We start from the raw sequence: 13029 nt of genomic DNA, 5'->3' as shown, positions 1-13029 counted from the left end.
ATGTATTGTCTAATAAGCTTAAAACAATTTAGGTTAATCCTTACCTAACTCATCTACCTCCTCTATTTCTTCATTATGAATCCGAATTGTTACTTTTTCTTTTTGCTTTCTATTAGAAAAGCACATAAAAACATCTAATCGTATATGTGGTTATAACATCTAGGGCCCTATTTTAACAATCTAAGCGCATGGCGCAAGTTCACTTAGGGCGTGTCCGAATTCACTTTTGCTAGTTTAACGACGGGGAAAATGGTCGGCGCGCCAGGCGCATGATCTAAAAGGGTTGTCCCTATTCTCATAATGAGTAATGGGTGTGTTAAATAGCAACGGGCCAACAATGCGCCAGAACACACCTCGTTTTCAGACCAGCACGCCCAATGGGCGCACAAATGGGTGCAAATGCATTTGCTCTTTTTAAAACCTGGCGCAGGATGTGAAAATGATAACTGCGTCAGGCTGAAACTAGCAAAAAACACTTGCATCACGCTTGGCGCTGCATTGCGCCGGGTGTAAGATAGGGGCCCTAATCTTATAAAAAACATATAATCTTATATGTGGTTTTATGCACATTGTAGTGACCATTAATCTGCTGCTCTTTTTACCGCTCAGTAAAACACATTCCACAAACATTGCAGTCCTACTGTGCATTTACTAGCGATATTACACCAAATATAGAACGTCATTCACACAACAACAAAAAAACGCTAATCCACAAGACACTGTGTGTAGCATAAACTGTGACTGACTACAGTGTGGAGGACTGAAGTCACTGCCATTATATGATAGGATGAGGTGCCTCACATGATCCAAGTTAGCATTACACTTTTTCCAATGATAAGAGCTTTAGACCCTCTCATCTCCCTATAATAAGACATGAGCACTTGATAATTACAAACAGGTGTGTTGGATCAGGGTTGGACCTGAACTCTGCAGGTAGGTAGATCTCCTGGGACAGGACTGGGCACTCCTGTCCTAGACCATTAGTTTTCAATCCTGGTCCTGGGGACACACTGCTCTGCACATGTTGTATGTCTCTCTTATCTGACACACTTCTGTTCATGGAGCTTTCACCTAACAAGCTGAATATCTGAATCAGGTGTGTTATATAAATGAGAAGAACAAAATGTGCACAAAATGGTGGATCCCCAGGTCCAGGGCTGAAAAGCACTGTCACTAATGAGATTAAATGGAGAAGAAGTGGGGATTTAAGCACCCACACACTACAAGGTAATCAGGCTGATTTTGGACCCAGTTCTCCCCTCCTGACAATCATGATTATCTTGACGGTTCTACAGATTACCTTATCAGATTTTCCTGAGTATTGTGAGGTGTGTTAAGAAGAACGTCAGGGCCGCACCAATCTCAAATTATAAATATCCAGCATATTTACATAAAACGACTTCTCACATTTGACTGTGAGAGATTTCCCTTGTTCAGTCGGGACTCTGGTTGTCTGTGAATGAAATCTGTTAGTGTGTGATGTGCTGTCTTGGTCATATGGAGATTTTAAAAATGGTTTAGTCTGGGCCAGTCTTTAGGCTTAATTCTCATGCTTTTCAGATTTTTCTCCTGAGAAATGGACATCAATGTCAACGAGATTTTGCTTTGATTTAACAATTTAGGGTTTTAAAATGAATCTAAAGATGTCTGATTAAGACCAAATTAAAAGAGTTGTGTTACTCAAATCTCTTACTGTATGTCATTAATACAATATGGTATTATAAAAAAAAAAATTATGTAGAAGAATTTGGTGGAATCATTATGAATGTAAAGTTATTTTATACCGCTATATTGTCTTAATTAAGAAGTAACAAATAACTTACCTGATATATAACACTGGTCTCTGCGACCGCATTAATCTCTGTAAATGATTGATTTGATACAGTAAAAAAGTGATTCAGACTCTTTTAGTCAATTACAAGGCTTGTAAAGCACTGTTGCTGTCAAATTGTTAGCATAAAGCATGATAGATGACCTTGGGGCTGGTTTAATGCATTTTGAAGGTGTATAATGTTCACGATTTCTCATGTCAACAACAGCTTGAACAGGTACAAACACCATGGTTGCACCAAGTGTTGGGGTTGTAGAAAGTGTCTAATGTGTCTAAACAGTGGATAAGTCCTGATGTCAGAACAGAAAATGAAAGAGTATACATATTTGCTTGGGCTGTTATTTGCTGATTTTCTCTGTTGGATCTTCACTCACTCACACAGAGCTGTCTGTCCTCTCTCCAGTCATGAATTAAAAGTGTAATGTCTCACAGTTCAGTATGTCTCCCTAGCAGCTCATAGCCGTGGTTTGGGTTTCTTATGTTTCAGTATAATGCCCATGTGGCGTTCCTCAGAGGACTGGATCGTATGGCCCTTCTGTGATGTGAGTAATTACGCCTGAGCTGTGAGAAATGATTATCACCTGGACGCAGATTGCATTTCAGCATCTCGGGTTTCTCGTTTATGAGCAGTTTAACTCCTAATGCTGGTTTCTTTCACTATTTGCTCTCTTTCAGTCTAAAGAATGTCTGAAATCTCGCTCTCTCATTTTATCAATGCATAGACAGTCTGCTGATCTGTTTTACTGGGTGTTTGGTTACTCTACAAGCCATCCCTAATGCCCTTGAAACATTCCAGGTTTGTAATTTTAAACAAACATTGCTTCGAGAGAGTGAGGGAGAGCAGGAGAGAGGCACAATCCTCTTAGAAAGGGGAGATATATGAGGTTTCCAACAGCAAACACACTGAGAGTTCTTGAGGCGCTGGCTCCTCACCTCTGCAAGTCTCATTAGGGTTGAAAAATGTCACCCTCATTAAAAATGCAATTAGACTTAATTGAGGTCTAAAGTAAAAATAAACGACAGGGTCATGTTTATTATTTTACCCTCACCTCAGACATTTTTTTTCAGTCCTCACCAATTTTCTCAATTGGATTTCCTTCTTGAGAGTGTTTTCTTTGCCTGAGTGGCCCTCTCATTTTTAGCACTTTACTGAGAGATTGAATTATTCTTTACTAGCCAAATGAGTGATAGCTTCATCATCTGTGATGTTTGAACACACACACACACGCACACCCTGCAGTTCCACTCATTTACAATGTCTTGCTCTACAGTAGTTCGAAGTGTGAACGTTTTTTTTTTTTTTCTGCTCTGCAGGTTTACATTTGGCTTGCTGTTTCAACTTGGCATGTTTTATGCTGATGACTGAATGTTGGTCTGCTAAAGCACTAAATTTTTAATGAATTACTTCAGGTTTGTTTTTTTAATTCGTTAAGAATTTAAGTAAAAAAAAAACGAATTTATGCCATCACAAGCTACTTTTCTAAATAAATGAATTATATACAATCAACTCACATTTACACTACCGTTTAAAGGTTTGGGTAAGCAAGATATTATTTTCCTATTTGGAACAAATAAATTACAAATGTATACCTTTATTCAGCAAGGATGCATTAAACTGACATTTATAATTTACAAAATATTTATATTACAAATAAATGCTGTTCTATTTAACTTTCAAATCATTGACAATAATTTCAACATTGGAAATGTTTCTTAAAGGAGAAGTTCACTTTTAAAATGAAAATTCTGTCATCATTTACTCACCCTCATGTTGTTTCAAACCTGTATGAATTTCTTTCTTCTGCTGAACAGAAAAGAAGATATTTAGAAGATTATCAGTAACCAGACAGTTTTGGGTCCCAATGACTTCCATAGTAGGAAAAAAATATACTATGGAAGTCATTGGGACCCAAAAACTGTCTGGTTACTGATAATCTTCTAAATATCTTCCTTTCTGTTCAGCAGAAGAAAGAAATTCATACAGGTTTGAAACAACATGAGGGTGAGTATATGATGACAGAATTTTCATTTTAAAAGTGAACTTCTCCTTTAAGCATTATATCAGCATATTAGAATGATTTCTACAGGAATAAATTACATTTTAAAATATATATATATATATATATATATATATATATATATATATATATAAAAACATCTATTATTAATTGTAACAATATTTCTAAGTATTACTGCTCATACTGTATTTTTTGATCAAATAAATGCAGCATTGGTGAGCATAAGAGACTTCTTTCAGAAACATTGAAAGCTCTTACCGACCCCAAAGTTTTGAATGGTAGTATGATAAATGAAGTATTTTATTGTAAACAGAGAAAATAAGTTTGCTGAAAACACATTGTATTGCCACTAGCATTTCTAGCTTCTAAATATTGTCAAAACAAAGACTGTAATGAGAGTAAAGTGTTTATTTGCGATTCATCACTTGGCTTTGTGTTGGTCTTGTAGGTTGAGTAGTTTTTTTTATTCGTTTTTTTTAATGAAAATGTTGTTTGATGGACATCATATCAGCCCTCTGGCATTATTCGGGTCCTTGGTTCAAGGTTGCTGGTTTGATCTTTACATGTTCCTTGTGATGAATTACAGATGCTGTTGGTCCATAGTAATGATGCCTGAACAATTTCCACCACTGATAAAGTTTGAGTCTTTCCCATTGAATAACACATTAAATTAAACTGTCTGCTTCTCTGCCTTCATGCCAAAGAAGTAAGTTCTGAGGCTTCTCTGTCCCAAATTCCCCAGCATAGGCTGTGTTCTGGCACAGACCCCTCTGCCTGCATACCCAGCCATCCCAGGCCCTGCACACTGTCAGGAAAGTACTTTATTCTGTAGCGCTATCAGCACTAGAGGAAGACAGCGGTGAAATTTGCCGTGAATCAGCACTGTGCGTGCTAATGTCTCGGTTCCTCTCCCGTCCTCATTTCCTGTCCTGAGAGAACCAGGCCGCAGTGTGACACTTCACTCCTCTGTAGTCAGCAGACGAGTAGGTCTCTTTCTCTCGCTGTCTCTCTTATCTCTCAGCCCAGTCACAGCCTCACACACACAAATCACTTTGCTCCATTTGAGTTTCCAGGGAAGGGCTAGAAAAGACACACTTGACTTGACAAAGTTGGCTTTTCTAATGGAGACTTTCTGTGCCACCCTACAGGGGGAAACGGTACATTTTTGTCTAGAAGGTCATGGGAAAATACATCAAAAGCAGTCATCATCCATTTTTTGTTTTAGTCATAGTTATAGTCTTTCTTTAAAATATAGTGAGTCTTTTTTTATATTCATGTATTTTCGCCTCTTTTACTCTAATATAAAATACATAATTCTTTTGTTGACAGAAATAATTGTTTTAGTAATTTTAAGTCTTAAACATTTAAATGTATCATATAAAGCATTTAAAATATTGATATAAAATGTGTAAAAAGATTTTTTTAATGAGATTAGTAATGGTAAACTGCTCTGAGACTCGGGTTGAAGGTCCAAACGCAGCTTTTATTGGGGCAATCCAGAAGGATAATTCTGTGCAGAAAACTCAAAGTCAAAAAACTGTGCAGATAATCAAAAAAAACAACAGGGCAAAAAAAACAGAGGCAAACGGGATAATCCAAGAATCCAGGCAGAAGATCAAAAACCATGACACAAGAAAACCACAGAGAGCGCTCAAAGATGCAGTATTGACCCATACAAGACTTCACAAAGAATGACTGAAAACACAGGGCTTATATTGGCAGAGCTAAACCAGATAATGAGAGACAGGTGGAAGTGATCAAACAATAATGAGTTCAGGCAATAGGTTAAAGGAATTGACGTTCATGATGGGAAAACAAGGGATTAGGGAGCAGTGCCGTCTGTTTGCTACCATATAGGCAATCCGGCTGGCAGGCGTGACAAATAGTGTTAGTGTTATTATTATTAGATAATTAATATAATGTATTTTAAAGACTGCTTATGATATTGCATTATGTGTAGCATGTTGTTTTGACAATGTAGGCAACATTTTGACACAAATTTTGAGAACAGTAATTATTTATTTATTTTATTAATCATGATGCATCCTTTTGGTATCATCTTTATCAATGAACCCTTGTTTTGTTTTCCAAAACATTTGTTGACAGTATTAACACTGGTTGAAATAGTCTGTAATCTTATAAGGGAAGTTTCTGAACCCTTCTGGATGGCCAAGAGCATTCAGTCACATGGACTACTCAAGCGTCGAAATGTGGTGGTCAGTTCCCATGCAAGTGGGCTGGTTTCCTCATCTCACATAATGACCCTTGTTGGCTTTCATAGTCTTTACCCACATGGTCCGCTCTAGCTCATTTCAAAGCTTGCTGTGTAAACCCTCCACAGGTGACGAGTTAGAGGCAGTAAAATGCACTGGGCTGTGACCAGTTTGGACCAGTATGAGTCCAACTGGGCACATTATCAGACCTGCTTCACTGAATCGCCAGGAATAACAGAGAAACACTAGTTCAGACTGTGTGCTGGGAAAAGGTCAAAGGTCACAATGATGACTCTAAACCTAAACTGTGTTGACACCAGGGAAGTGTGGTAAGACAATCATCCTTCATACCACATCTCTACCAACTCATACACTGGAGAAACTGTAAAAACGAATTTTCTTAATCAGAATTTTTGTCAGTATTCCAGTAAAAATATACAAGCGTCCTTAGTTAAAAAAATAAATAAAAATAAACAGAGAATTTCTCTCAAAGCAATATATTATGCAGATTTTGTCCAAACATTTGATAATTTGATAATATTTACGGTTCAAAACAACCATGAAACTACAATGTCATGAACTACCAGAAGCAGATTTGGCATAGCAGATATTTCTGGTCACAACCAGTCATCCACAACCAGTCATCTGTTTAGCTGGATTTTTGTCTTTAAAGTGCCCCCATGCTAATATTACCTTTCATGTAGTGTGTAATAGACTGTAATAGGTCTGAAAAGTTTTAAAGATCAAAGTGCATGAAAAATAAAGTTATTGTCTCCTAAAAGAAAGAATAGTCAACAGCATTTCCAGTCTCACTTACTGTAACACACCTATGTAACAATGTAACAAATATGCATAATGCCAGCCTTTGTTCTTCATTGGCTGCCCGCAAACAACATTTACATTTACACATTTACATTATTATCAGTTCTTGCTTTCCCTGGGAATTAAACCCATGACCTTGGCGTTGCAAGCGCCAACGCTCTACTGTTTGAGCTACAGGAAAGCTACTCTCCTGCAGGAAAGAAACATCTACTCAGATCAAATCAACCGCCCTCAAACTCTATGATGTGGTGATGGGTGTTTTGTTTCTGAAACACCCTGTAAGCGGTAGACCAATCACAACAGACTAGCCCGCCTTGCCAATCAGAGCAGAGTAGGCTCTCAGAAAGGAGGGGTTTTATAGAGACTGAATCTTCGAACTAACCATTTTCAGACTCTTCGAGAAATGAGGTGATGTGCGATGTATATTATGAGATTTTTTTTACCTTGGTACATGTAAACCTATTGTAGGAGACCTCCAAATTAGGAACCTTTAAGATAGCATAATAAGGGCACTTTAAAGAGGTAAATGAGCCAGGCTCCTCAGTTGCTTTGCTGATGTATCGATAACTAGCGTTGGAAGAGAATAAGAATATGTTGGAATAAGAATATGACCCAGATGGGTCATTCTATTATCTAATAACACAGCACCTCAGTCTCAGCTGCCCCCAACCTCATCTAAACATCTGCATGTAGCTGCACACAAAATCTGCATAAGCTAATTACAGCTAATCACATGCAGTTGGAGATGGAACTATTGAAAGACCTTTAAAATATTGGAACCGTTCTTCCTCCTTGATGACGTTCATTAAAGAGAAGGTGAGGGGGAGGGCCTGTGTTGTTTTTGTTGCTCGAAGTGAGAGTGTTTCATTTGTTCTGTGTGTGTGTGTCTGTTTGAATATGTTTAGTTTTAATTGCTGAAAGCAAATTTAGGTTTGAAGATTGCTCCCGGTTTGTCCAGAGCTCACCATGGCAACACCAATCAAATAATAAAAAGTGTATTAATAATCAACCTCAGATTCATCGCCATTTTAATAAGCCTACTTCTACCACTGAGGAAAGACAGGGACCACAGATTGTCTGGCTTATCTTGCAATTATGCAGTACCTGTGACATTTCTCCAAGACATTTTATATAACCTAAGACCTGTGCATTGTTGTGTGGACTTTTTTTAATATACTGTAACCTCTGCCTAGAGACCTGAGCGTTCAAAATAAATGTGTTGTTTAAAACAAACGGGTCAAACTGTAAAACAGACAGACAGTAACAATTCATAATTCATCTGACTAAACTCACACCAGTCTTTTCTTTTTTGTATTTATTTTTTATTTTGGTGAAGTCTGACTTACAGACCTTGATAATGTCTATGCAAAAACTCGGTTATAACTGAACAGTGTTGTTTGGTGATATTAAGACAATGGAACACACTTACCAGCTAAGACAATGGAGAATCAGTACCTGTACGGCCAAAGAACCAGAAAATATTAGAAGCCAGAAGACTAACAAAGATTTCACGTCGATAGATGGTAGTGCGGCGTCTAACACCATTGTGGTATAAACTACACAACGCTTGCTAAAGAACTATTGAATCCACTTTTAATGTTGAAATGGTTAGATGTTTCATGTATCTTCTTTTTAACCCTGTTGAAAATGTATTTAGCACTTGCCTCTATGTGCGGGTTACAAATAGTTAGTGACAAGGTGTAAATACAGGAAGTTCCACTTCTTGGCAGAGCCTCAGTGCTAATGAAAGCATAATAGATGCTTTTCCAATTGCTGAACTGTTTTAAGTAAACTGCTTTTCAAAGATTTAGCATAGAGCAGTGTCTGAGAGGTGAGAATAGATTCCATGTGCTTGCTATTAGGAGGTCATCCAGTTGGAACTACTTGGGCTTGGACAAATTGCAAAACCAAGAAAGATAAGAGATCTTTTCCAAACACTCGAGGACACAGGCGGCTCTGTTTTGTGTTCCTGTGTCCACACTGCAACAGACGAGTGACCCCTCCTTCAAACAAACAGCATCCTTGACCTGCCTGGCAAACATGGCTGAAAATTGGCCTTTTTATGCCCATCTAATCTGACTCCCCAGCCCAGTCCACCCTCCACAGGGCAGCCAAATGCACACCCATAGTAGCCGGGTACACCAAGCCCTATAGTCAGCATGAATACAGCCATTGATAGCAAAACACAAGCTGATGTTGTTCAATCTCCCCGCCGCACAGAAAAAGGCTCACGACACACATGTTTGGCAGCCTGTCTTTCGAGTGGCGCATGAAAAACGTCTTTTATTGCTTGCTTTGGCTTTTGTCACAAAATAACGTGCAATATTTCCCCCTCTGTGCCTTGGATCAAGATAAGTATGGCGTGAGTGTGCGTTTGGCTCTGCACAAGGACAACAGCCCCATTCTGACACAGTGAGAGATTTGGCTTTCGCCCTCCGTGTTGTCTCAGTGGGCCAAGATGTATGTGCCACATAAAATAACACATCAGGGCTGCTATAAAAGACCTCATATCTCTCCATAGACACTAAAACGCAGTCTTGCGAGATGTTTCGGTGTGTGTTTGTGCGTGTGTGTTGGATTTAGGCAGTCGCTAAGCTTCTTAAAGGTGTGTGTTGGTTCCCTGGAAGCTCCAGTCTGAGGGAGTGTGTCAACGCTTTAATATTCCAGGGTAATTCTCCTCAAATATCTCCTCTCATTCCCAGCCACTGAAATCCTCTTAACGTTGGAGTCGGAAGCATCTATTCACCACGTTTCCCTTCCTCCTCTCTTTTGTTGTCTCGCTTTCCTCTTCTCCGGAGAAGTAAGAGCTCAGGCAGTGAGTTTTTCTTGTCTAAATTATTTGTTTGTGTCTGTTTACCGAGACGCTCTTCTTTAGCCGCAGATCAATTGTACATCGGTCTGGCTGTGTTTGAGGGAAAGCCATTTCTCTGTCGCTCTCTGCGAAATCTCAGACAGATCATCTGAATGTCAAGCGCATATTGATGCAGCGTGGTTATGTTTGGGTCCGGAACGAGAGCCACCCTGACATTTTCTCACATGGGACGATAATTGACTTGTTAGAGTTGCTGTCAGTTACGCAGGTGCTCACCTGGTGGTGTCAGATCGGCAGGTCTCCACCATCCAAACCACTTGTCTGAGAGTCTGGCACGCGTTTACACACAATCTCAGCTTGATTATAGATAAAACCGATAGATACCAAAGCTGAGCGGTACATCTGTTGCGTATCAGTGCTCTCCAACCTGACAGGAAACAACAGAGTTCTGTCCAGTGAACGCTGGAGTCAGGTACAGGCGGCTGTGAATTAAATCTATAATCCCCAACAGTCTGAAGTCAGTCTGATTCCCACATACATTTGTTTAAAGTTCATGAATTATTTATACGTAAACGCTCTGTAAATATGTACATCAATACCCAATGCACGCGCGCACATGCACAGCTTGTCAGCATGATAAAATGAGGCTATTCAAAGTGCCCATTTTGCTTGTTTATGGCGGGGTGGATGCACTCTGTGCTCAGAATGGCACAATAATGACGGAGGCTCTTAAATTATGAAACAAAGGACGGTGTGCATCAATTAACAGCCATTTGCACATACGCGCAAACAGTCTTGTCAAAGAGAAGGGGTTTGTCTGTTTTTGCCGTTGACGTGTATGTGCGTTAGTTCATTCATGAGTGTTTGTGTATCTAGGCGACTACAGGTGATCCTGAGACAACAGACGACACTTTATCAATTAGTCATGTTAAAGACATCATCACGGGCTGCTTGACATTAAAATGATCTAGTGTTACAGTAGAGGGGTGTGTCTGACTAACAGTCCCCCTCAGTGTTGATGCAGTGGGAGGTGTGTGTGTTGCTTTATCTGCTCACCGTGAGAGTGTGTTTGGAGGGAGGTGGTTCTGATCACTGATAAGGGAAGGTGCTCTGTTTATTTTTTTTTACCCTTTACCCTGGGTGCTCAGACTAGTAGGGGGTTGTTGAAGTCCCCAAATTGCTTAAACCTGGAAACACAATTGCAGGGACCTTCTTCGCCGTATGTTGTATTCCATAGGAAAGGAAAGTGTTTCATATGAGATCTTAATGTTTCACCCTGTGCTGGAGAATATAAGCAAAATAAATTTCAACATGAGCTCATTGGAGCGACTCTGTCCACTCTTATTGTTTGGCAACAACTGTCTCATTTGTTAATTTGTAATTTGTTAATTTGTAATTTGTAACATGCAAAATAATTTTTATGGTATTTATTCATCTTAATAAGAGGGGACCAAACTTTTTACTACGAAAGGCCAAAATCTAGCTTGATTGAGGGCCATGGGCCAAAATTAAGTGTTGCATTATATCCAACTATAGTAGCTATATTAAAATTGACTCTTTAAAATCAAATTCACTTCTCTTCTCCACTCTACATTTCAATACAAAAAAAAAAAAATAATACAAAAAATCAATTTCAAAGATATGAAGATATGCTCTCTTGTGATATGGAATGGCGGCCCCAATCAAAGGTCATCACGGACCAAAAAAAAAAAAATATATATATATATATACTGCATTATTTAAAATGCAATGGACAATTTACAATAGTATATTTATAAATTAACATTACTGCATTTACTTAAGTTTATTAGTTCATGATATTTAATGCATTAATAACTACAGTTACCAAATTGAGCCTTATTGTGTAGTGTTACCTTGAATTCTTCTGAGGAATTTAAAGAGAAAAGTCTTAGATAATGGTGGTACTTAAGTCTTCATGGCAGCAGTAAAAAAAATTTCTGGCAGTCCATTTCAAGTCAATGCTGAAACCCAAAACATCACTTTCCAAGTGGGCAGTACTGTCAAAACACTGTATTTGGGCATCTGCACCGTTATTTCACACTCTGATAACTCTTTTTAGAAGAGATGCCTGGAGATGCCGTTCCACTGAATTCTGTCTTGATGAGAGTAATGAAGCTCAGAGAGAGAGAAAGATGGGAAGATAGACTGATGTTTGACCCGAAAATCTTCGGCATGCTATCCAATCAGGACTCATTAAAGCTGATGGAGTTGGAAAGCCATGTGTGTGCATGTGTGCTTTTGAAGTGAGGAGGGGGGCGTGCTTGGATTCGGCTGTTGTCATCTTCTTTTGGGTTTTGCCTGACAAAATAAGCCCCCCTCCCACCCACCCTCCCTCTCCTGCTCTGTTCATAACCCCCCTCCACTTTACAGTGCCCAGTCTCAGCCCACAGGACCGCAGTAATTTACAGATGGCCATTTGTCTTTTGTCTGCCTTTTACAGCGCTGTTATAAAACTTGTGGTGTTGCTTATGCCATAAAAGAATAGAGTTAGAGTGTGCAAAGGCGCTTCATTAAATCTATTGTGCCATTTTAAGAAGCTTGTTCGGACGCTGCGGTAAAAAAACAAAGACGGGATGGAATTACTGTCTGCTGTTGGTTTCCTGAGCTCATCAAGCTCTCATTCCCTTTTTCAAATAAATCAGACCTCTTTCAGTTGGTGTATCAGCTACCTGTCAAGTACCTCCTTCTCTGCTGCCACCTTTCTTATGGAAAATGAGCTTTACTTTCACTTTCTTGACAAACAATACTGGAGTTCTTGCATCTGTGTCTTTGTGTGAAATGTTTCCCTATCTTTTGCTTTTTATTTGAATTTGCAGCAAACACAGCAAGGCTCAAAACCAGGGATTATATTTATTTATGGTTTGCATATTGAAGGGTTGGTGGTTTTGATCTTATTAAAGGATTAATTCACCAAAAAAAATATATATATATATATATATATTTCCTTTTACTCACCTTCATGTCATTCCAGACCTAAATGGCTGAATTTCATCCTTAGAACACAAAAGGAGAAAAAAATCATTCAGTTGGTTTAAATAATGCAATTTTTCCATATAGTTATAATGAACTGAAACTTTAAAGCTTCAAAATAAAAGTATATCATAAAAGAAGACCATATGACATGTTCCAAGTCTTCTGAAGTCATATATATGTTCCAGTGAAAGCTAGGGCAGATATCAAGATTTTCATAAAATAAAATAAAAAACAAGTTATTTTTTATTTTTATTTTTTTTATTACACTGAAAAGAGGAGCGCAATATCCAAAAAGGTCATACAGGTTTGGATTCTCAAGCCTAACTGATTCCCATTCTA

This window comes from Rutilus rutilus, assembly GCF_951802725.1.
Source record: "Rutilus rutilus genome assembly, chromosome: 10".
NCBI lineage: Eukaryota > Metazoa > Chordata > Actinopteri > Cypriniformes > Leuciscidae > Rutilus > Rutilus rutilus.
The sequence above is the reverse complement of the archived record's forward strand: the minus strand, read 5'-3'. Positions refer to the sequence as shown.